The sequence below is a fragment of the Alligator mississippiensis genome, chromosome 5 (genome assembly GCF_030867095.1).
Source record: "Alligator mississippiensis isolate rAllMis1 chromosome 5, rAllMis1, whole genome shotgun sequence".
Classification (NCBI taxonomy): domain Eukaryota; kingdom Metazoa; phylum Chordata; order Crocodylia; family Alligatoridae; genus Alligator; species Alligator mississippiensis.
In genome coordinates, this window is record NC_081828.1 from 26927812 (window position 1) to 26953333 (window position 25522).

Genomic DNA, 25522 nt, shown 5'->3' on the forward strand with positions numbered 1-25522 from the left:
GCAAAACAAAGCAAAACACCAGTGGCTTGCACCCAACCACATAATTATGACAGTGACAGTGCTGCTAAGTAATAAAGAAACTTCCTGCTTATCTACCATTTGCTCAGTTCAATTCTCCTATAAATGAAAATATTTTTAAAAAAATCAACTTTTTAACCCATTTGTTCTGAAAAAGAGTTGCATGCAAAGACCAACAACAAAATAGACCCCTAAGTAAGGTAATTTTACACATACTATAGAAGATTTATATCAAATATTTCACTGCCGTTCAATATAATTCTAGCTGTCTGATGTGGTTTCCTATGGCTGTTTGCTTGGCCTAGCAACTTGTTGTGTTGCTACTTGAGTCGAATGCTGACTCTGGAACTTTTGCATTTTCAAAGTTCTTTCTGGTCTTGTAGAAGTGACCCCTTGTCACTTTCAGCTCATCAAACGCTCTTTCCTATGACATCCAAAAAGACAGTTTATCACTTTGAAAGCACTAATCATAAAGTGTTGCCTTGTGGCAGCCCTTTTATCTTTGAATGCTATTGTTCCATTTTCTTTCCACTGTTCTGAGCAGCTCTGTAAGTAGAGTCCAATTCTGAGTTCAAGTGCTGTTTACGTGCAGTGCAACATTTGCCTTCCGTTTTCTTAATTCATTCATCAGTTCATGACCACTTCAAAATGTGATGGTCATTTTCAACTTGAGTTTCCATCTGTGACTGCTGCACTGCATTTAATCTAAATAGCTTTATAGGCATTCCAGTTGCTAGCTTCTGTTATTTCGCCAGCTTTGTGCTGACAAAGGCATTATGTTTCTTAAGTAACATTTTACCTACAATTTTCTTTTAAATAAAGTTCAAAACATTTGCATTAAGGAGACTTCTCAAACCCTCTAAACAAGCTTCCAACCTTTACCATTTCTTGGCATCCCAATCTCCCTGTTTGCAGTCAGGCTTGGATTCACTCTCTCAACAATTTAATACCCTTAGACTGTCTGCCAGCTTTTCAGTCATTTCAAAGATTATGGGCTACAGCCTGAGCTGGTGTAGATTGCACTGCTTCATCAAATAGCACTAAGCTAACAGCAGAGGCATAGCGGTGCAACTCTATGCCTGGGGCAGCCACGTGGCAGCAGGAGTAATGCCGACTCCTGCCATGCCAGCTGCAGCAATTGAATCAGCTGCTGCTGTAGCAATGGCTACTTTTGAGGCCTCTGGGGCTCCAGCCTCAGTCATCTTCCCTCAGTTATACTACTGGTTAATGGAGCAGTGCCAACTGACTCCAGTTAGGAACCTGTTCTGAATGGTGGGACTCACATGTATAACCACCCTAAATCCCAGAACAACTATTTTGAAAAATAATGGACATTGTTGATCAGTGTATTCCTCATTTTGGAAACTGAAATTGTAAGCATGGCTGTCTAGTATAGAGTGAAACATCCTTTCAAAGGTGTAGAAGCAGCTGAAGCAATGTTCTGGAAGTTGAGGACCTAGGTGCAGAAGCCTGAAAATACCAGCCTGACCTAAGAATGGACAAAAGTCAGAAAGTGACAAATACTGTGCCAAGTAGGATGAACTAGGAGGTGCAAAACAAACTTTTAGGATGCCTATGAAAATCAAACTACCAAATGTCTGTCTCACTGAAAAATAGTCTGCATTTTCTTGCAAGTTCTTCATGACTATTTTTAAAAAAAGATAAAAAGTCTTATAGCAGTTCAGATCTGAAACTGACTTGAATCTGACTGACAAGTGCCTACAAGCCCAAAATGGAATTAACTCTGCATTCTCTTCCTACACACTTAACACAGAGGCTTATTACTATGAACAAATACTGATGCAGTAAGGGTTGCTTCAAGATTCCTAATTATAACTTACAAGTTCCTTCATGAAAACTTTGCATTTCTACATACCATGTAACATTCAGAGAAATAGTAAATTGCTACATGGACAAAGAAAAAAAATATTTAAATATACACAAAGAAATAACACATTTAACTGATAAGTGTTTTCAAGTTTCACAGTATAAACAATCTTAATAAAAAATGAATCCAGACATAAATAGCCTGTCTTCTCTGATATTACTTTTACACTGACAGGACTCAGCAGTTACTCCTACTTTGCAATAATGCACAAATGGAGAGGATTAGTCCCCAAGACTTTGATGAAGCCATTATGACTGCGTGAAGAAGGATATGGCTCTTGACTGTTGATTAGTGACTTTTCCAGCAGATAAGGTGTCTATGCTGAAAGTCAGGAGAGGCTGGATTGTTTCGGGCTCTTTTAACTTTTGTAATGTTCTGTGTAGTTGTAATAGCCTCTCTCAGCTATTTTGCTGGTATGCAATTTTAATATCTTTCTCTGCTCTGACAAGGTCAGGTCTACTTTCTCTTGTAGGCAGGCTCAACCCATTACTAATTGCTTTGATTATCGGTTTTGTAACCTCTAATTCCCTGTGACCTTTTCCAAGCCCATTTTCAATTTAATGAGTCTAGCTAGTAAAGTTTACACTGGCCTTTTGATGAGAATTGCCAGTATGCCCGGACAAATTAAGCATTCCATATAGTATTTTGCCTGCTGACCGAGTAAGGCTGCAGAAGTAATACTGTATTACCTTTCTTTTAAACTATGCCACTTATTTATACCTAATAGAATTTTTTAAGTTCATTTTGCTAAACTGTCTTCCGTCTGTTCTTTTGGTCCCCAGAAAACCAAGAATTAAGCTATACAGAGACTCTATTCTAGCAACATGGACATACCATGTCATACCAGAATGTAATCTTTTGATTGGTTTTTTTTTATGTATTTGATTAGTGTACTTTTTCCAACAATTTTACTGGTAAAGGTAGTATACCAGATCCAGCAGTCAAGTTACATATTCCATTAGAATACTCTTGGTTATATCAATATTCTGCTTCATCAGAAGTAGCCTCTAATTTTTTGTACCATGGTAAAAATCTTTAAAGTTCTTTTTATTTTACTTCAAGGGTGAGTTCAAAGGTTACTAAAGTAAAAGCATTTTGACTATGGCTAATAGTTTGTAAAACTGTACTTGTGCCTTTGTGATTGCTAGCATTACTTTTACTTTGCTATTTACTTTACTGCTGATGTTAGGCTTTGTTGGAGGTTGAACATGATGACTAAGGCTAAGTGAATATGGCACAAAAACATTCACACTTTTAGTCACAGTGAACTATAGATGAAGAATGTTTCACCAGAATGAAGTCCCAGGTGCAAAGTTAAGACTCAAATGAAATGGGATGTAATACCATTAAGAATTCTGCTTCTAACACATTTTTACCAATTATAATTAGTTTTTGGTCATAGTCCTTTACCATTTCCCCCTACACTGTCTGTAGTAGGCTTCTTTCTCCTATCTTTTTTTTATGGTAATCTCAGCCCTTTTAGTCTTTTTGTACAAATATGGTGCGTCTACATGAGTCACTTTATTGTGAAGTAGCGTAGTTTACTTTTCAGTAAGCATGTGCATCTACACATGCACATGCTTACTGCACAGTAAACCTCACTAAGTGCAAGTAAATTTGCTACCTGCAAATGCAAGTAGCAAATTTACTTGTGATTACTAACTGTGCAGTAGCGCTTATGTAGAGTTCTGACTGGGAGCAAATCTGATCCTGGTCAGCCAGCCACCAGAGGGTGGGAGATTGGTCCCTGTACCTGGGAGCTGTTTGGTGGTGGAGCCTGGGTGGGGGCTATTTCCCACTGCCCTGGCAGCAGGGCAGGGCTCCAAGTGGGGGCTGGGAGATCCTTATCCTTATCTCCCAGCCCCCAGTTTGCCATTGTGATCGAGGAGCAGGGGGCTGGGATCTCCTTATCTCCCAGTGCCAGCTCCACAACAGTGGTGCAACCACGGGGCTAGTGCTAGGAGCTCCCTGCTGTTGGGGATGGGGAGATCAGGATTTCCCAGCACTGGCCCCACAACCACAGAGCTGGTGCTGGGAGATGAGGATCTCCCAGTGCTGGCCCCACAACCATGGAGTTGGTGCTGGGAGCTCCCTAATGATGGGGGCTGGGGGGCCTGTTCCCCACCCAGCTCCACAATCATGGAGCTGAGCAGGAAACAGGCTCTCCAGTCCCTGCCCCACAATTGCAGAGTGGGGGCTGGGAACTGCCCCAGTTTGGGGCAGGTCCCATACCTATGCCCCAATTGGGGCATGGGACTTGGAAAGAGCTGCAGGGATAGGGCAGGCTCTAGCCCCCTGCCCTGATCTGCTGGTGGAGCAGCTAGCAGCGAGCTTGCTACTAGCTGCTCCACTGGCAGATCAGGGCAGGGGGCTGGGACCTGTCCCTCCCCTGAAACTCTTTCCAAGTCTTCTGCCCCAATAAGAAAGCTGAGGCTGTGAGCTCCCTGCTGCTGGGGCAGGGGAACATTGACCCTACCATGGCAGCAGGCAATCTGCCAGGGGCAAGGAGCAAAGTACCAGCCCTGGCCCTGGGCTAGCACCCACAGAGGGCCTAGGGCTGCCCCTGGCGGTGGCAGGGACCCATTGCAAGGCTCCAGGAAGTGAAAGCAGTCTGCTGCCATGTGGCAATGCCTGCCTGGGAGTGTTTACTCACAAGTAATTTACTCATGAGTAAACACTCCTGGATGTAATGCATGTGTAGACATACCCATAACATAGGAGTGCTCTCTTCCTTTCAAGAGTGTTCAAGCAGGAATCTTGTGAACGAACATATTTGAAAACCTGTTTGCATAGAAGTTCAAGACAATAAATTTTTGAGTGACCCGTGATACTGTATAGAGTCCCTTTAAGGATCTAGAAAGGCAGCTAGCTCTGTTGGCAATAAGAGAGGGTGGGGTGAGGAAGGTTGAAATCCAACTTCTGGCCAGATTCTGGACAAACTTCTGGTTGCAGCCAGGAGCATTTAAAAAGCTGAGAAAGAAGGGAGAGCTGAAGGAGACTGAAGAACCTCTGAAGTCTGAATGGAAAGGGTAGGGTTATTGTCTTCTGATCTCCTTTACTGAAAGCTCTGGGCAGGGAGGCCCAACTGTTTTATATTAAAAGAGGACTCCAAATAAACAACCTCCTGTTTGTACCATGAAAGAAGTATGGCTGTGACTCTCACTAATGCTGCTGGCAGAAGGTACAACTAGCTGACATGTCCATCTTGACATATCTAAAATATCTTGGACTGAGAAGGGGGGGGGGGGAAGAGAGAGAGAGAGAGAGAGAGAGAGAGAGAGAGAGGAGGGAGTAGTACTAGGCGATCCATACTTCAAGAAAAATCTGGGAAACAGGGCCAAAACCCAGGTCTCTCTCTTCCTAGGTAACCACTGGACTACAGTGCCCTGTCCCCATAAATCTGAAATGTTTTTCTTGTACAGTGGAATGGTTTAGGTTCAACAGGTGAGGGGTAACAGTGCCTCCAGCAGGAATAACCTAAAACCTCATGGCTAGGGTACTGTCTTGGGAAACAGCTGTGATTTTGAACCCTTTCAGGCGGAGGAGGGTTCAAACTCCCTCCCTGCCTGACTCCCTCCCTGCCCCTCAGCCACTTTCTGGAAAAGGCTATTATGTAAAAATTCACCATCTACCTCTCCTGCCCCCCATATATTTAAAAAAAAATAAGTTGCCACATTTTCTGGGCAGCTCACTTCTGTCAGTGTCTGTTATATGTCCTCTAAAAATTACTACTGAGCTGGGCCCATCAGGGGACTTAGTTGGAAAAAGAATTGTTTCCTGGATACTGATGAGACTTCAGTATGAGGTAGGCTCCAGACTGTTCAGACTTGAGATGTTTTTGCCATGAGCAGAGATACAGCTCTAGGAACCTACAGAACTTTAAGATAAAAATATGGTGCCAACAGAGCTTAAAGCACCTCAAGTGCTAGATGCAGATTAGCTGGGGAGGGAGGATTGGAATGGATTTAATTTTGATTTAGGCCTAGGCAGATGACACATCTGCAGCAGTGTAACTAATCTCAACACCTTTACAATGCAAATTACAGAGTATCATGCAGTCATCCTACAATAGCTCTGCATTGTGTTCCTACAATGTGCAGTAGAGGGAAGGTTGCTTCGAGCAACTAACCTCCCCAGGATGGAAGGAGGCAGATGACTTCTACAGCTGTGTAGCTTACACTAGTGCAGTTGTATCAGTTCTTTAAGAGGTTATTCTTTCCAAGCATGAGCAAAGGGGTCTGTTTCTTTTTAAATCAGGATAAAAGTTGACAACCCATTTGTACCCAACGTAGTCTGCTCAGTTCTTTGAGACACTTAAGACCACGCTACAGCAATTCTCAACCTTTGTAGAATCAAGGTACCTCTCAGAAAATGTCAGTGCTTTAGCTGTCACTTGTTTTTGGTTACAAAAAAAAAAAAAAGTAAAGGAATTCTTCAGTTGCAACAATCTCAGAAAGATCACAACAGGTCAGAGTGTTTTTGACATGATAGATGTCTGTTTGAAATCTTTGGATTTATCATGTGAATTGTGTGTAGGAATGTATGCATTTTGGAATGCTAATTTCACACAGCAGCCCATTGCATCCTTAAAAGGATCGTATTGCACCCCTGTGCTCCCTGGTTGAGAAACACTACCTTTACTAGATCTAGCCATCATGAAGAGCCAATAGATTAAAACGTGTCTGCTTAGAATTCTCATTGAATAATTCAAATAATGAATACATTTATAAAATTTAAGACTGCTCATGGGTAATCACAATAATTAAGGGCTAAATTGAATGGATTATTAACTATAAACTGTTCTAGTGAAGGTATAGCTAATCTGTTTAGAAGTATTGATAACATAGTACTTTGTCTGGTGTCATATTATACCCATCTCCCTCTTGCCTTGTCACATACACATGAAGCAGCAACTTAGTTATATTTACTTACACAGCTTTCTAAAGTTATAGTACCAAATTAGTTGACTCTATGCGACACTGGTTAGGCTGCAGTTGGAGTACTGCGTCCAGTTCTGGGTGCTTCACTTCAGGAGGGATGTGGACAGCATGGAGAGGGTCCAGAGGAGGGCCACTCGCATGATCAGGGGGCAGCAGGGCAGGCCCTACGTGGAGAGGCTAAAGGACCTGAACCTGCTCAGCCTCCACAAGAGAAGGCTGAGGGGAGATCTAGTGGCCATTTACAAACTAGTCAGAAGGGACCAGCAGGCATTGGGAGACTCCCTGTTCCCCCGAGCACTCTCAGGAGCGCCAAGAAATAACGGTTACAAGCTGGCAGCTGGAAGATTCAGGCTAGATGTCAGGAGGCGCTACTTCACAGTCAGGGCGGCTAGGATCTGGAACCAATTTCCAAGAGAAGTGGTGTTGGGTCCTACCCTAGGGGTCTTTAAAAGGAGGCTGGATGAACACTTGGCCAGGGTCATTTGACCCCAGTACTGTCTCCTGCCATGGCAGGGGTCGGACTTGATGATCTGCTCAGGTCCCTTCTGATCCTACCAACTATGAAACTATGATTCTAACAGGACATTCATTATTTGTTAGAATTACTAAAATAATTGCAACTATAAAATGCTTTCAGACTGTTAACTACAGCCCGATTCAGCAGCTTTCAGTTACTCCAACAGAAATAAGGAGTAAATATACTGAAACCATTGATCTTAGCACAAAAACTGGTTTAGATGAAAGTGTGCATTCCAAGACCCACATTAATAAATGACTATAGTATTAAGCAAGTGTGTCAGTTTTCTCATTTTTAATTAAGCAATTAGTTTGGAATCTTTATATCTGAAAAGAAAGTTCAATTAGGTTAAAAAAATAACAATTCCAACAGGAAAATAGTTGGCAGTGAAGTCTGGATGCTTTTCTCCCCAAGTCTGCTCACATGACAGATAATAGGGGGTTGACAGAAGAGTTGATAAGACAACAGAAGTATAACAACAGATTCCTTTTAATTAACAGCATTGCATCTCAGACAAGCAAAGGAACACAAGACAAAGACCATTGCTGCTCTCAGACTTTGGCATGAAGGACAACATTGGGTATAGGTGTTGATTTATTTGGGAAAATAATTCTTTGTTTGCCTTCAGGAAAGGCCAATTTGTATGTCTTTCTATTAGATGGCATACATTTTAAGAAGTGTGGACAGCCTACTTTTTTAATACCTCTAAACAAATACTTCAAGTACTGTAAGTGGCAGCTGATTTAGGATACATGCAGACATGGCATTTAGATCAACCTAACTAGGGTTAGGCCAATCTAAATGCCCGTCTCTGCAGCTGTTCAGAGGGTTTAAATCAGGAAAAAAATGGTGAGCCCAATCTAAATTAGTTCACCCAAGTTAGTGAAGTAACTTAGATTAGGAACAGGTTAACCCAATCCAGTGAACATCTGCACATGTTTGGAGCGCAGCTTCAGGTCTAGGAAAGCCCAGCTACTTTACCCCAGCCCACCCTGGAGCTGCATTCTTCCTTCTCCTTCCTACCCCCTCCCCCAACCTGACTGCACTTTTTTTGCTCCTCAATCCCCCCAATCCCAAATAAATAACTTCCCTCTGCAGATGCCTAACACCCCTCTCCAGACCTGCCAATCTTCCTTCCCCTCACCCTGAATTACTTGCACTGTGTTCCCTGCATAGCTCCCAGCACCAGCAAACATGGTACATCTATGATCACATGGTTTAAATTAAGCTATATGATTGTACAGCAGGAATGGTGAGCATGTGTACACTTACTTACTTTGTGACTTAACAAAACAGAAAATAGTCTAAACCATAATACATCCAGTCCTGATTTTTCTAATTATCCTATTCTAGAGATGTTTCTACCCCATTACCATTTACGTAGCAATAAGGCATATAAGCACTCTTGAATATCTGGCCTTGAGCACTTTCTGGTAGCATATACAAGCAACTTAAGTAACACCTCTGCACATCTGGTTTAAAACCATTCATGAGAGAGAGAAAGACAGACAGATGTATAAGCTATTGTTGTTATAATTTATTTTAATATCAGCACCATCCAGAAGTCACAAAGATCAGCATTCTGTTACAATGGGTTTTTTGCAAACAACTGAAAAAAAGAAAATAATTTGTTCTCAGAAAGCAAACGATGTATGTATTTCTTTTTCTTAATTCACAGTACTGCCAAACCCAAGTCTTAAAAATGGATGAGTCAAGCTACACAAGGAGTCAAGGAATTCGCTTAAAAATAAAATTTTAAAAGATTCTTTTATTTGGATTTATGCTTTTTTCCTTCAACTTTGAGATGCACTCTAGGCGGATGTTTAATTTCCCTTATTGTGGTAAGTGTCCCTGTGAACCCCAGGGTAGCCAAACATGTCCTCTTTTTTGTCCCCCTGTGCTGCATCTGGGCAGGTTTTTTAAATGCAGGCAAAATGTCCAGGATTTTCTCCCCCAGTTCATTTTCAACATAGCCACCGCTACGTAGAGCTACAGTTCCCAGAATGTATAGTGTGGCATGTGCGCAGTTGGGAGCTGAGTTCATAATTAGAATCCAAGTTTTCAGTTTATCACAGAAAAACGTGGAAGAGGCACTACCACTACATTTGTCTGAGGGCATATGCAGACACAGACTGCCAGGCAGGGTCTGGGAGCTGCCATGGGCAAGCACCTGGATATAGGTAAGCTGAAAGGTAGGGGTTTTGAACTGTCCAGAGCCCCCAGACTGGCCAGGCTGTGCATGTGTTCATCTGTGTGTGTGGCACGGGGTTCTGGGGCTGCAGCAGGGCACAGGGGTTGAAGGGAGGGGGCAGTGGGGAGCTGCACAGCCTAGCTAGTGGGGGGAGACTGCCCAGGGTGGAGGTTGCATAGGCATCCTCCTTTCCCACCCTCCAGGCTGTGCGATGGTTGGACTTGCTCCACCACCAGCAGCCGGAACCAGAACTGTTCCTGCAGCTGCCGCGCTCACTTCAGCCAAGATGGGACAGAGGCGGCTGTGTGGAGAAGCACCAGCAGAGCCCAGAGAGGAAAGGGGAATTTGGATTGGGACTGTCCCCGGACAAGTGTCCTCTTTTTCGGAACTGGAAATATGGTAACCCTATTCCCACTTGCAGGAAGCAACCCCAGAAATGCAGCAGAGAAGCTACTTTGAAGCTCCAGTATGTCCTTCTGTGGTCACTTGAAAACTTTGTCTCTAATAGTTCTGAGAGGAGTCACAGAGTTGTGCCCCTGAGTGTCTTGATCCCCAGGTTTTTGAGTTTGGCACATGAGAACAGAAGTGGGTACCTCCAGCAATGCCAATGACACAGTATAAATGCATCCTTTGTGACCACAAAGGCAAATAAAAATCCTCCTTTTTAATAAAATTCTCTTGTAATTATTTGTCTTTAGGTGCACAAAATTTTTTAACATCAACTAGAGTTGAAAGTCATGAAAAGAATGGGCACTATTGGACCCCTTACCAACTATGGGCTTGAGCCATCATGTAATTAATCTACAAACTTCAATTTTTAAAGGCACCCACTATTACATCAAATACAAAAAAAGTTGATGTTTATATTCCTATAAACTTAGGTAGAATAAAGGTTAAAATTTATGCTGAGTCTTCAGCTACTTAATTACAAGTTAGACTGAGCTCCCACAGAAGTCAAGAAGAAAGAAGTCATCAACTTTTTAATTTATGTTTTTTAATTGAGTCGTCATGGTTTTGTGCAGTCTAATCTGTTTTATGTTAGTATGTGCTATAGTGCTTAAGAGTCTTTTCCAGGTAAGGGCAATATTTTCCTCACTTATTGAGGGACTGTCATAGTGCATTGTTAATCATGATAAGAATGTATTTCCAAAGGCAGATTATAATTTGGAACAAAAGGCCATCTGATCTATAAGAATACAAAATATCCCAGTTTTGAGAGGTAAAAAGTGTGTCAAGTGGTGACTTGCTGTGCACTAGAAGGAAAGTGCAAACAGAGATATTTGTACCAATCCTACAGAAAAAGCAAATCATAGGATTGCTACCACAGAGAGAGGACAGAGAAAGTTTAAGCCATCTGGCATCAACTGTAGCTAAGGGAAATCCAGCATTAACTGGATCTGCAAGAAAAATCTTCAGAAGACCTAAGTGTAATTAAATATTTTTTTACAGAGAGAGAGAGAGAGAGAGAGAGAGAGGTAACCTAAATGGCATTACTTATCAATGGATGTGCAAAGTGCTTCATAAAGGGAACATACAGACATTCAGGGAGGTTAATGGGAGGTCAGATCAAATTTAAAATGGCCACCTGATCTAAGATAAGTCAGGATGGGGGAGATAGAGTGGGGAGGGCTTGAGGAAATAGGGGGACAGACGGGGATCAGGGGGATTGTGGTGCAGGCAGGGTCTGTCAGGGGATGGGGAGAAGGTGAGATCTGTGGATGTGCTTAGAAGGATTAAAGGGCTAGCAGAATCTATGGGGGGGTTGGCGAGGTCCAGGAGGGTTTGGTGGGATCAGGGGGGCTAGTAGGGAGGTGTGGGTTATAGGGGCACTCTCTCTTCCCCATGACCATGGACTACTTTTAGGCCCCTGACCCCCTCACCCGCAGACAAGAGACCTGCCTTGGCAAACCTGCTCACTCTTCCCCCACCCTGACTTATTCCCATTGGCTCATGGCACCGGTGAACGCTGGTAAAACTGGCACCGAGAGTGAATTGCAGGGGGGAGTTGTTCATTTGGGGGAGGAGCTATGGGCCGGGGGCCAAAAATAGCCAAGTGCCAGGGAGGCAGGTAGGAAAAGTGCAGCCCCAGGATCAGGGCCTATGGCTAGGCTTTCCCAGCCCTGAGGCTGCTCTGGGAAATGTACAGAAGTTCAGTTAGATCTGTTTCACTAGGCCCAATCTAAGTTAGGCTACCTGGGATGTAGGGTATTCTTAGATCAGGTCGGCCATCTCTAGACTGATGTAACTGTCCTGAACTTCTGTGTTGCACTCAGATCCCTGGTTAGGTCAATCTAAGTGCAAGGTCTGTATCTCTAGGACTAAGTTAAATTGGGTGGCCATTTTTAATACAATCTTAGCTCCTCCTACCCTCCCCGAACAGCTGTACCTAGCCAAAGGTAGACATTTATAGATGAGGAAATTTATAGCTGGGAAACAGAGGTAGGGTATGAAAAATGCCTCCCCCTAAGCAAAACAGAAACAGCTAAGCACAGAAACCAAGCCTAATTCCAACGCCCTATCTGCTATAACAGAATGTCTCACTGAAACAAAAAAAGTGAGCAAGCACCTTTGTCTTTTCTGGTTCTGAAGTTATTCACTCAGCCCTATGTTGAGGCAATAACATGACTGCATAACATACTGAAGGCTCATCTGCCTCACTGGCAAAGTTACCAACACAGTGATTTTGCCCTGAAGGGGCTAGAAATATTTGACATCAACAACTCGATCTGCTGGGATTGTGACAGCAGGTCTATATCTTTTTAGTGTAGTGTATCAAATAGAAGAAGATGTGAAAAGTAACATGGGACAAATGTTTTGACCTTGCTGTGTTATGCTGTAGCGATGAGATACTACAAGTGTTATTTTCCTTTCTTACAGTTGCTAGAAGCAATGTCTTCTCCCATCCTTAGACACTCACATGGCTAGCCCCTATTCTTGTACAAGTTCTGTTACATATTAGCTGAGAAAAGTGGTAGTTTTATCTGGTTGGTTTTATCCATAAATTCAGTCTATTTTTTAGATAACTGGACATGTTACTTAACTCCTGGCAACACCTCTGGCTAATATAGAGTACACATTTCATTTTAGATAAGGGATTTTCAAACTTAAAAAAATGCTTCTGTGTGTTTTTGTCCATCAAAAATAACTATTATTCAGCAAGTAGATGAAGGTACAGTAATTGCTATGGGAAAATGACTGGCACTTTACTCTCAGTAATTCTCATATAGTCTTTTTAATATTAGGCAGTCAGTTCTGATAGTACATAACTTTGTGTGTCAGGAAGTAAATATGACTTAAAGATGAACTTCCCTTTCTAGTACTGTTAATAACAAACAAGGTTTGTCATACCACAGAGATGGAAGGTTACAGAAACACTCTACATTCTTAGTATAAAACCTTTCTTCCGAGTGCATCCTTTTTCTTTCTTCTTCTCAACAAAGCAGTCAGAATCCTATATATTTGGCTAATGTAGAAAAGTTACAGTGTAATCTAAGAAGCACTAGGATGGGAAAGAAGGTAAGGTAAGAGACCAGACACTTTCAGGCAGTTGGGTTAATGAAATAAAGTTGTATTTTAAGATTATGCCTTAATGCCTTACTTAATATTTAGAAGGGACTTTAATACATTCACAAAGATAAGAGATTGATAATAATAATACTAGTGTTGTCTAAAAGCTTTTTAATTAGAATTAATTAATATACAAGGATGTTATAATGTACACTTTAGTAATTGTGCATAGTCTTTACCAAAAAAAGAAGCAAGCATTATTAAAGTATTCAAGTTTTCTTTGGTACCTAGAAGGGATGCTTTTGTACCTGTGTCAGAATAAATTTTGCCTTTAACTGTTGAGTATGGCATGAGCAGTCAGAAGACAAGAAGAGTGTTATAAAGCATGGGGGAGGATACTTGTTCTCATGTATCTCCTTGGGAAGTATGCTATTTTCATAATTCTTTTTCAACCAAGTTTATCACACATGGAAACATGGTTATGTAATTGAATAAAACTTAATGCAATAAGCTTTGAAACTTTAATCCATTAATGGAAGAGCAAGGAAAAAGACTTTGTTTTAATATTTCAGTACGACTTCGAGGATGATATTAAAAGATGAAACTGAAACCAAAAATGGAGAACAAACTTGAATATTAATAGAAGAATAGGAGCCAGAAATTATTTTCTGAATAAAAGCACAAAGGCAAATTTGTTATTCTCCACAACAAGTTATTTATTAATCAACTATTTTTTTGTTAAAGTGTTTACAAGTTCTGAAAACTACATCTTTTTTTTTAAAACTAAAATTCAGTATCTGTCAAAGAAAATCTGAGAAAAAGACATTATCCATCATTTGCTTTTCTGCTTTTCTTCAAAAAAGAACAAAAACAGTCATCCAACCAGGAAACAGAAACATGGCAAGAAAAGCAACTAATTATACACCATGACTAGCAAACAGTCAAAGCAAACTGTCTATATGCAACCTGCATACTGAAAGTGGTTTGCCCATGTTGTTTGGTAAATACTTCAAAACAACAAACGTAAGTTGGTAAGACAGACATGCATGTAAAAATTAGTGGAGTTTGCTTAAATTAAGAGTTGCAGATGTTGACCCTTAAATTTGTACCTGACAACCTGCCCTGTTTCAGGGGAGAAGAATTTCATCTTCTCTCTATTACTCAAGTGAGAATTTGAGTAACTCACGTGGGGATTTTCCCTTCCAACAAGTTCAAGATTCTGTTTTCTTACTTGACAGCATAAGAAGATATGCTATTTTTCTTCTATTTATTTCTAAAAGGAAAGAGCCATTCTTACAATCTACCCTGTTTGTAGGTTGACAGATTTTATTTACATCTTGCTTCTCTTCATCTGAGGTCTCATACTGAGGGTCCTTTGAGGAAGTTAAGTACCCCAAAGCACTACCTCTTTCAGTGTTTTGTTGAATTTGAATTAAGATTCCCTGTAGTAAGTTGCAAAATTGCTCAAAATTGACTCTAGGCATCCTAAGAACCCTAAAGCTTCTAAGGGACTTGTTTAAACCTAAAAACTGAATATCTCCTGAAGGAAAACTACATGTCAGATTTATATTATGTGTTATTGTGCTTTTCGTTCTAATTGGATTTGAAGCCAAAAATGCTGTTGTTTTGCAAATGTTCCCAAAGTATTATTTTGTTGTTATTAGTTTCAGAGAAAAAACAAACAAACAGAATAATGAATTATGTTATTAGAACAACAGTAATTCTGGCAATTTTTCCATCCATTATCTATATTATTTACTTACTCGGGTTTAGGTCACACCTTTTTACTTTATTCTAGTGCTAATGCTCTGTGACAAGTTAAATTTTATATAGATTAAATAAATTAGTTCAACAGAATGTCATTGTCCTCATTTTCAAAGTTTCAGCTTAATGTCAATAATTAGTTTAAACTGTCCTTAACTACCCAAACATGGAAGTCTCCTAGGTTTGTGACATAACCAGCACAGCTCCTGTATCTTTTATCATTTGAATTGTTAACTTCTGGCTAAAGTATCCCAACCTCAATAAACAAACAACTACCTAATCCCCTATATAAAGCCACTGTCTAAATATCAATAGAGGTATTTTGCAAATTTCCAGCCCAAGCGGAATGCTTTGTTGTTGCATTTTACATTGAGGACGGAGGTGCTTAATATCTAATATTATATATTATAACTAATATTATATATAATGTACATGTGGTTATTGCAAACAGCTAATATAGATGTGAATATTAACATAAATATAGGGATGCATGGCTCTAGTTGGCAAAAAGATAGGCATCATTGCCAATGGAGCTTTACCCCCCTAGATTTAGATGCAGTTATTTTCAGTATTTAGTTATGCCCTTAGACTGAAACTTTGACAACTGGGACACGCTATTAATCTGTTTATATGCTCAATTACACATTTAAATGTTGCACTCATATCCAAGTGTTTTGCAACTGTGATTGGTACCAGTTTTGCTACTGCTGGGATGACAGTGTAACAGTTACTCTATGTTTATCCTTTGCAGCAAAATACTTTGTTTCTTCTGATTTTTCTAAGTTTACACAAAAGGGCTGTAGCGAAGGTGAAAGGAGCACTAAATTGATTGAAGCTTCTTTAATTAAAACAGTGCATGTATAATGTGGTACAGATATCATCCTACTAATTTAAATGTAAGAAGTATTTGATAAACAAGATCAAGCAGCAGACAATAGTAGTGTGCATAGCTACATCCTCGAGGCCATGTAGCAGGTTCATGACATTGTCTGGTATACTTGACTTGAAGACCTCAGGTAAATCACTCGCAACTAATGCTGCCACTCACACACACAGTTCCTTTGTTCAGTCTGAAAAAATTGACCCTGACAAATAATCCAAATTATCCAACCACTTGGCTGCACAGTGATACAAAGGAAGCAAAAATACTTCTGAAATGTCTGAGCCTCTGAAATCCAGCAGATCAGAAGACACCTACACGATTCACAGTTATAGCCATTCTCTGAAAGATTTTCAACACAAGCCTTTCATAAAGTTGATATGTTGCATGGCCCTAATTCAGTAAAGCAGTCAAGCATGTGAACAGATCTTTTAAAGTTGATGGGCTGACTTTTTGGGTTAAAATTGGTTAGACTTAGATAGGGAAAGGGCAGTTAAGGATTTTGGCTCTCAGACTGACCCAACCTTGATATACATACCAGTTTTTGCAAATTGTGATGATGGGCTATGTACCTTAGGGATCATGAACCAGCTGTGAACTTTTGTAATAGAGAAGATTCCCAAACTCTCTCCTCCCTGACCTAGCTCCTCTAGAATAGGTGGAACCTGGCTTCCCTGAAGCTAGATTTCTCAGTCTTCTGCAAAAAACAGCTTCGCTCAGATGGTGAGACATTCTCAAAATGTCTGAAACAGCAGCAGAGAAGCTAGCCCAAAAAGTACTGACATGCTTACATGTTTGGCTGGATGTATGTCTGCACCACTATGTGGTAAAACTCAACACTTCAATATACTGTAATGAGTAATGTGTATAACAGCACATGGAACCATGCTTCAGTGTACAGATCTTGATGACCCAGGATACTGGTTTTCTCTGTTTAAAAAAATTGATAATTCTCTGATTAAAAAAACTAAAATCTGCATTTTCCTGCAATGAAAGTGATACATATATATCATTTGAGCACAATGTTTTATTGCTTTGAAATGGTAAATCTATCAGTCTGGAAGCCTACCAGTTCCTCAATCATTAAAATAAAATAAATTCTAAATACCAATATATTTTGGCTTTTGATTTTTATTTTTTTTTACTCGGAAAAATCAGAGCTCCTCCTGCCCCCTTCACTCACCAGGATGTGGGTCCAGCTGTGGTTGTCCCCCACCTCTACTGCCTTGTGGCACTGAGCAGCCCTGACACTCCCTGTCCATGCTATTGCCCTTCACTCCCAAGCCACAGGCCCTGACAGCCCTGCCAGTGCCCCTGACTCCCAATACATAAGCCCCCTGGCCCTGCTGGTGCCCCTCACTCCACACCCACAGCCCCCTGTCCCCTCCAGTGGCCTTCATTTAGGACCCACAGCCTCCCAGCCCCGTCAGTGCCCCTCACTCCCAACCCACAACCCTCATGGCTGCTCTGGCCAGAGCGCAGACCCCAGCTTCCCCAGGGGCAACACGGCTGGAGAGGCGCTCATGGTAAGTGGGGAGATGTAGACTGATGGCTGCAGTGGGGGCTCCCTGCTAGTGCTCACATTCCTGGGGGATGTATGGGGGCATATGCATCCCAGCTTTATACTTGGAGTGAGGGCTCCCAGCCTGCTGTTCTCCCACTGGGGCCTCCGGGGCCCAGGAGGTGAGACCTGGTGTGGGAGAACAGAGTGGGGCATGAAGACTGGGTGCCACTGCTGGGAGCCTTGTGCTGCCATGGTGAGGTGCTCCCCACCCACCAAGCAGCATTGGGGAGCACAGCTCCATGCTGCTCTCCTCACAGGATGCACCTTGCCATGGCAGTGTGGGACTTCCGGTGGCAGCACTGAGCCTCCCTCCCCCACTCTGCCACTCTGGGTCCTGCCCACTGGGCTGCAGAGGCTCTGACAGGATGGCAGCATGCAAAAATCTGGGGGGTATATATCCTCCATGCCAACCCCAGGACTGCGTGCAGTGGTGAGAAGGCAGTTCCCCACTCTCCCGCCATCCCCTATACAGGCTGCACATGGTTCTGTCCCACTCCTCAGCCAGGACCTGTGGCCACACATTCCAGCCCCAGTCCCAGACCCCATGTCCCAGGCCCATGCACCATCCAAGTTGGGCAGCACCCCCAGCCCAAGCCCTGCCCAACTCTCTCCCTCACTATGGGGGCCTCAATCCCCACCTGCATCCCAGACTGACCTGCAGGGAGCTGCCAGAGCTGCTCTCCACACTGCCTAGCTGCCATGTGCATGCGTACGCGTACACCTGCATGTGGTCCCTCTTGTCTGATCACCCTCCACCCACTCCTCCCAGCCCCTTGCAAGCTAGAACTCTGTCAGCCTGCACAGGGAAACCTGCCTTTTCCTGTGCCTTTTCTCCTTTATGTGCATTTTCTCCTTAAAATGAGAAAATCCATATTTTTCCATGGCAAACGAAAAACCCAGATCCCTTGTGATGATAGTTCTGTTCATTTGAATTACAAGTCCCAGAAACCCTCTAGGGCTGGAAGGCTGGGGGGAGGGTGGGGATGGGAAGGCAGGTGAGTGAAAAGGTGGCAGTATTTGCAACCCCCATGCATGGAGACCAGTCATCCCTACAATGGAGAAGCACACAGTGGAGCTTGGGATCCCACTGGCTTGGTCAACTAGAATCGTGTGGACTGAAGAAGCTGGACTCAGACTGGCGGAGGCAACTATAGGTTGTTACTGTTTGAATACTCTGGGACTAAAGGCTGGTTTGGGAACACCTCTGGAGGCACAGGGAGAAAACTAAGTTACTGTGTGCATATTACCACAGTTGTTCATGTTCCTTCATCTTTTACCTGTTCCTTCCATTTAGCCTGCTGCCTTATGACCCTAACCCCTAGGATTAGCTATATAGAAGTGGGGTCTTCCCCCTGTTTTTTGTGCCAGTTTCTGGGGCTGGAGCTTAGCACAATATAACAAAAGCATAGCAAACCCCCACAGGGGCAAGAGAGGGAGCTTATTTTTGTAAATCAGATATTAAAATACAGTTTATTGAAAATTAAATTCTACTTTGTCAAGGCTTACATAAGTTGTATGTCACAGGAAACAGACGGCCTTTAACACAGTGACCTTTTCCGAGAAATAGAGACTGCTGTAAATAAGTTCAAATAAAATGTAGCATGTGTATTAAAGTTTTTTTATTTACACACAGAAATCCGGTCTACTGATGTCTACCACACACACATCATTCTTATCCACACAAATATAGACATCCAGAAGGCAATGTATTCTGTATTCACTTGCATATTACCCCCAAACAGGCAAATAGTAGAAATTAGATACTAGTAAGTTTTAAGCACATGTCACATGTAATGAACCCATACTGGAAGAACATAGAAAAATATCATATAGATCAGTGTTTCTCAACCCATAGGTTGCAACCCAAAAGTGAGTCACAAGAACATATGCAAGCGTCATGAACAAATTTAAGAAATGGATTCTTCTTTAAATGGAAAAAAAGATGAGAAACAATGACTTTTCCCCTGCAGGCTGGCACAGGTCCAGCCTGGAAAGAGCTGCTTGGGGCACCCCCCTGCCCCACACACTGGGGGGCTGGAGCTTGGGGGCAGAGGGGCAGCAGGTCAGGAGTGAGGGGCACTGGGTGGGGACTGGCCAGTGTTTACAAATGGGTCCTGGTACAAAAAGGTTGAGAACCACTGATATAAATCAAACTAGTGATTTATATATTTTAACTGTAATCCAATAATCAAACTACAGCAGTAACTTCACAGTTTGTATGTCAGAAGAATGCAACATATACCATGTATATGCAAGCCAATAGATTTCATGTATGAAACAGCAAACTTGTCATAGGACCCTATGTATTGCACCAATAAGTAAATCCACCACAAACCATAAAAAGAATTTTCACCCCTTCAGTTTATGTGTATCCTGCGTTCAGAGCTACTATGTTTGAAACACACAAAAGACTTAGCAAATAAATCTCTTCATGACAGGAACCAGGTTTTTATGCAGTTGACTAAATATAGTTAATATTTGAATTTTGCCTGACTTGGCACTTGATACAAATGCTTGTTCATTTCACATAATGACCAGGAAACTTAGCTGTTTCCTTGTCCGTTTCCAAAGCATAATTATTCATGATGTCATTTGTCCTTAAAGTACAAAAGGAGCTTTTTAATCTAGAAACAAAATACAATAGACAAAAGGAAGTTTATATATTTTTCATCACAGGTTAGGAACAGGACATTGTTCTTTATTATGACTCATAGCCAGGAATTCATATCTAAACTCTTGTGAAAATGTACATTTGACTCATCTCCTTTCTCAAGATGCAGTCCAAAAAAGTACTCTGCAGACAAAGTTTCGAGCCAGGAGTCAGCTTCACACTTAACAAGAAAACATGTAAGATGAACTATTAAGGACTATACCAATTTCAATGTTTCAAGAAGCAGTCTAATTAACAGTTTTTGAGCAGTATTTATAGTAGTTCCTCTCAAAGTCTGAAAACCACAGTTGTAACTACAAAGGTACAACACTGAACAGAACCAAAACTACACTGATGCACTCCCAACATATTTCAAGTAGACCTATTCAACCTACCTACAAAAATAGGCCATCTGCCCGTGCTTACATGCTTCAAGTTAGTGCATGTCAGTGTATATGGGACTCAGGACACAGGGTCCAGCTAGAAGTAAAGCAAAGATCAGAGAGGGCAGTATGTCAACAGTTTACAAAAGAAAAGAGAGAGATGCTTCTGTGGTTTTTCAAAGTCCTTCAACACAAAGCAAAGGAAACAAAACAATGCTTCCTTGCCCACAATACAAAACTATCCTACCCACAGAAATAGCAGATGCAAAATTGATTACATTTTTCTAGTTTCTGTGTCCAACCTCATTTATTTATTTTTTCCCCCAGAGCTTCAAAGGGCAGCAGGAACCTGACCTTGTATCCTGTGGTATTCTTTCCCTGAGGCAGAGGTGGCCAACTTGCAGCACGGGTGGCACAAGTGGCACCTGCCAAGTTGGAGAGGGGACAGTCACTAGTGGCAGATAGAGCAGAGCAGCAGATCAGGTAAGAGAAAGTGACCCAAGTAACACTCAGAAGTGATATGGGACTAATTTGCAGCACACCTGTCAAAAAGGCTGGGTTCCCGCTGCCTTAGGGTGTGAACACAATCTGGGCTGTTTAGATTGGGTTGGCCCAAGAACACAGAACTGACCAAAAAATGTAAAGTTAACAAAACAAAAAAAACAACAACAAAAATTAGACCTAGCCATTGTTTGGGTACAGAATAATACTGACGCTATCAACAGTTTCACTTTGTTTGTGCCACATAAGGCAGGGCCTAAGTTATCCTGCAGCCCCATTCTAGCTACCCAAGTGTGGCCAGTAATAAATCCTGTGCTCCCTGTGCTGACATGTCTCACTGAAGGCAGATAGATTACAATCTAGTGCGGAACAAGTCCCTGAGCTGCTCAAACCCTAGGCTTTTCATGGCTATTAGTGTAAAGGGGACTGAACAAATAAGGTTTGCCATTGAATTTCCCCCTTCTAGAAACTGTAGTTTAGGGACTCCTTTTCTCCTTTCCTTTGCCCAAATTTGGGCTGGCTCGAATATCTGCCAGCTCCAGCTTGTAGCTGGTAAATGGTTGAATATCAGACTTGCTTCTCATTCTACAACTGACAAGATTTTGAGAGATCTCCTTTGTGAAGTCAGGGGCTTCAGGTCAGTTAGGCTCACAAGCTGAAAGGCACACAGATTTTTTTAGGTTTTTGTTTTGCTTACCCTTCAGAGAGCAAGTGCCATGGACCACGAGGAAGCTGTGCATCCTTCAACTGCTGGAAGTTGACTACGACACTCCCTAAAACATTTTAAAGTGTTAGTCTGTGTGCATACACAAATGCAGATTGTTCTGGTGGCATGACTGGTTGTCCAGTTGTGTCAATCAAGATCTCTGACCAGTAAACTTTCTTTTCTCTGCTCCATTCTCCACTTGGTGCCCTGCACACAACCTGGCTGAGCACATCGCTTTTCCTAATCATCATCTCTGTGATGTGATATGGGGCTGTTTGTCACAAATGCCTAAATGGTAAAAGGGCAATACCAGTACCTAGAAGTCCCAGTTTAGAAGCAAGCTCCTTTGTGGTAGGTACTGCATGCAACTATGATTAAGGGAAGATAGCCCTCAGCCCTCCCCCTTTCCACTAGTTATAATTTAATGTAATAACAGAGACCAGAATAGCACATGCAGAGAAGGACAGTAAGCTATAAGTAAAACAGGATAGGGAGACAAGAGTTAAAGCAAAGGAGAAGGAATGACTGGGAGAGGAAGTGGAAGCAGATGAGCCCTGTCTGAGGTGGTGATCAGAAGGAGAATCCACAGGGCAGCAGTGGGAGGACTGGCAGCAAGGAGGCAAAACACAGAGAGGAAGGAAAGGGACTTTTATCTGCAAAAAGTTCAGAAATATGTACTAATCTCAATAGGGATGTAAAACATTAAACGATTAATCATTTCTTTAACCCAAAAGTGCAGTGATAACTGGTAATCTTACTGGTTATTCTTTAGCTCAGGGGGGGCACAGTTGGGGTGAGGGGAGAGGCAGAGAGGGAAGCCACACAGTGCCCCAGCAGAAATCAGAAGGCAGACAGGAGGGGAAAGGACAAGGTGGACTACTACCTATAGCCTAAGAGGAAAACAGCAAGCAGCCTAATGATCGTAAAGTGTATAAGTTACCTTAGCTGCTGATTCATAGGTGCTCTCTCCCTCCCAGGGTAGGGGTTCAGGTGGGCTGTGTATCTGGCTGGGCTTGCTTGCTTCCTCTCCCCTCCCCACAGTCAAAGGGCCCAGGAGCTGGGAGTGGCTCCCGGCAGTAGCTATGTGGGAGCTGCTTTGTTGTCAGTTAATTGTTTAACCAATATAATTGGAGGAGGTTAAATGAATATTGTAAATGATATTTAAATCCCTAAAGCTCACTCCCTAATAGGACAAAAAGTTCTCATTTTTTGTCTTCTTGCCTGGAAAGCATATGTCGTTAATACTGCCCTATCACTTAAAGAAGAAGCAGAAGAAAGGTTAGTAGTTCTGCAAGCTACAACAAATGTAGATCTACACAAAACATGGCAAAGACAAATAATATCATTTTTCCCCCTTACTTTCTTTTGCAATTGGAAGGTTTCTCTTGGCCACACCACAATCACTGGGATGTACCAGCAGATATTTCATAAGGGAATGCATGATGACCCTTCCCTTTCCCCCTCACAAATTTGGGCTGCTATTCAACCCCTTCCAAGAATAGGCAGAACCCACTGAGTTATCTGGGTATCTAAAAAGCACTGTGCTCCCTCTGGCTCATTGTTTTGCAAGTCAAAACCTACAAGTTTCACTCTTACCCCCTTCTGTTCAATAGGAGATAGGCATAAGTAGTGGCTGCAGAATTTGGCCACAAAAGCATTTACCCATCACCCAAAGAAATCATTAAATGGAGTTGGACAAAGCTAACTAGCTTGTAGGAGGTCTCCCAAACCTCAAGAATTTGAGTCTCTGCTTCATTTTCATTACCACAGTGTAATCTGATACAGTGAAATTCTGTTTCTTGTGAAATATAAACCTTGACCCCTAAATAGCCTGTGATTGACAAGTTTTATATATAAAACTTCCACAGTCCTACCATGTTAGAGGGGAAAATAAGACACTACAATTTAACTGTACTGGTGAATTGGTCAATCATTTCAAAACCCCTACTTGTAGGCCTTCTCTTATAAAGGCTTTCCATACCAGTGCCTATTCCTAATTAATCCAGAGACTAATTTTTATAATCTCTGCCTATGTTTAGTTAAAGAGGCAGCTGTGTCATGAACTTTTCTCTGTGAATGGTAGCTACCAATAAGTAAAAGTCAAACCAATTGATTAAAAATGCCAACTAGTGAGTCTATACAATGTGGTTACAAAGTGGCCCAAACAGTTTTCTTGTGCACTTTGTTAGGTCTAATTGTATTGAAGCACACTGTAATGCACTGTTAATCTAAAACAGCAGAGTGAATGGAGTTCTTCACATAAAGTGCAGTCAGGTAAATGATTTCAAACATGCTTTGAGTCCCAGAAAAGTACAGCAAAGACAGAGAAAGCTTACAAATTACTGACAAAATGAAAAGCAATGAATAGCAATCAGTGTATCAGGTTGGAGACTCAAAGGCTTGATCATAAATATTACCCACACCTCCAGCAAAATGCTTGCAAATTTACTGTCATCTGCTCAGGAAAGTAAGTTTTTCACATGCTGGTGTGGTCATCTCTGTGTTAGCCTGAGTTCTTGTGATACTATTCCTGACCACTAATCCTTGGGACCCCCCCTCCCCCACCCCAACTCTTCATACCCAGAAAAATCACACATGCACTCCTGTATGAGATTACTTCCCATTATTGCAGTTCCACCACTACCTGCCTGTGACATTCAGTGTTTCTTAAGAGGCCTCTTCACAGACTGGGAAGGCAGAAAAAAGTAGAGCTGAAGTGTGGCTTCCTAAGAAATGAGTGGAAGGAAGAAAATAGTTAGTAAATTCAAATTTCACTTGTGATACTGAAAAGCTTAAAGTCAAAGCCTAATTTTAGGTGCTCAGCCCACAGTGGTATGTACCACCTCTTTTAGATGCCATGGGAAAATGTTAGGAGCCTCAGAACGGTAACAGCAAGAATGCTAAGTGGGAGATGCTGCCTACGCTGCCAAAACATTAAACAGGAAAGGTATGTCTAAACGTTTTTTGAGCTAAAGGGAGCAAAATTGTCATCCTAGTGGTATGGACACTCACCTAAGAGGTCTGATCCCTGTAACCAAGACTTTCCATATTTCATTTAATGACTGTTCAATGTAAAATATGTAAACAATCCACGGGGCAGGGATCAGCGTGCTCAGACAGTCTACCCTCAGTCTGGCAAATGTTCACATGACTAGGTTCAAAAGTCACGCACTTCCTCTCTCTCATAAGAAGCAATGATATAATACTAGACAAACAGTACTCATAGCATAGTACCAGCATAACCTTTGCCAAATTTTGTACAGATCATGGCAAAGGAGAGCTTTAAGGAAGGATCTGAAGATAATGAGGTACCTTTGCAGGTGTTTATGGGGCTCTTAAGTGTTATGGGGCAACACTGAAGAAAGCAGGAAATTTCTTGTTGAAATATCTAACAAGTTGGCGATGAAGCCTGGCATCATTGGCCAAGGGATAGCAGGAGTCAACATCCTAAGTAGTGAATGAGAGATGACAGGTCAGGCAGGTGTAGGGTGTGAAGGGCTTTGAAAGGGAAGACAAACAGCTTATATTGGATATGAATGATAGACAGGAGAGTGGTGCATAGCAATCAAGAACAGAAATAATAGGGTAGTCTCTGGAGAATATTTTAGCCATGTTGAGCTTGAGCAGACAGATGTATATGAGGGGATGGTAGAGATAGATTAAGATTTTAGTTTGGACAGGAGTTAGGTTTGTATTAAAAAGGTAGCTCTGAGTCATCAGCACAGGGATGTTGTCTGTGGAAGAGATTACTCCGCTCCTTTTAAAGGAGCTAACCCTGAAAAATTATCAGCTGGAAGCATGGCCTATAGGAGAAAGTCTCCCTATTCTTCCCTGCTTACATATCTGCTCAGAGGCTGGCCCAAAAACAGAAGATTTGTAAGGTCTTTGAGTGTAAAATGTAAGTTCTTTGTTTAGGAGCTGCCCTTATTTAATAGCCACCCCTTTACCATACAAGCTAGGGGAAGTAATTAAATTTAATTGAAGGAGCACTCATTTTGAAGTCACCCTCAACT

At 41.9% G+C, this 25522-nt stretch overlaps 1 long non-coding RNA gene across 1 annotated transcript in view; it reads right to left on the reverse strand.

Annotated features, from left to right (window-relative positions):
• Positions 1-22574, reverse strand: part of LOC102572489 (uncharacterized) — a 46130-nt gene extending 23556 nt beyond the window's left edge. Inside the window, exons 1-2 of the long non-coding RNA XR_002090754.2 lie at positions 22450-22574; positions 21501-21576 (exon numbers count right to left, since the gene is read on the reverse strand). This is a non-coding gene — a long non-coding RNA (uncharacterized LOC102572489). The remainder of the gene's footprint in view (positions 1-21500; positions 21577-22449) is intronic.
• Between the last annotated feature and the right edge of the window lie 2948 nt (positions 22575-25522).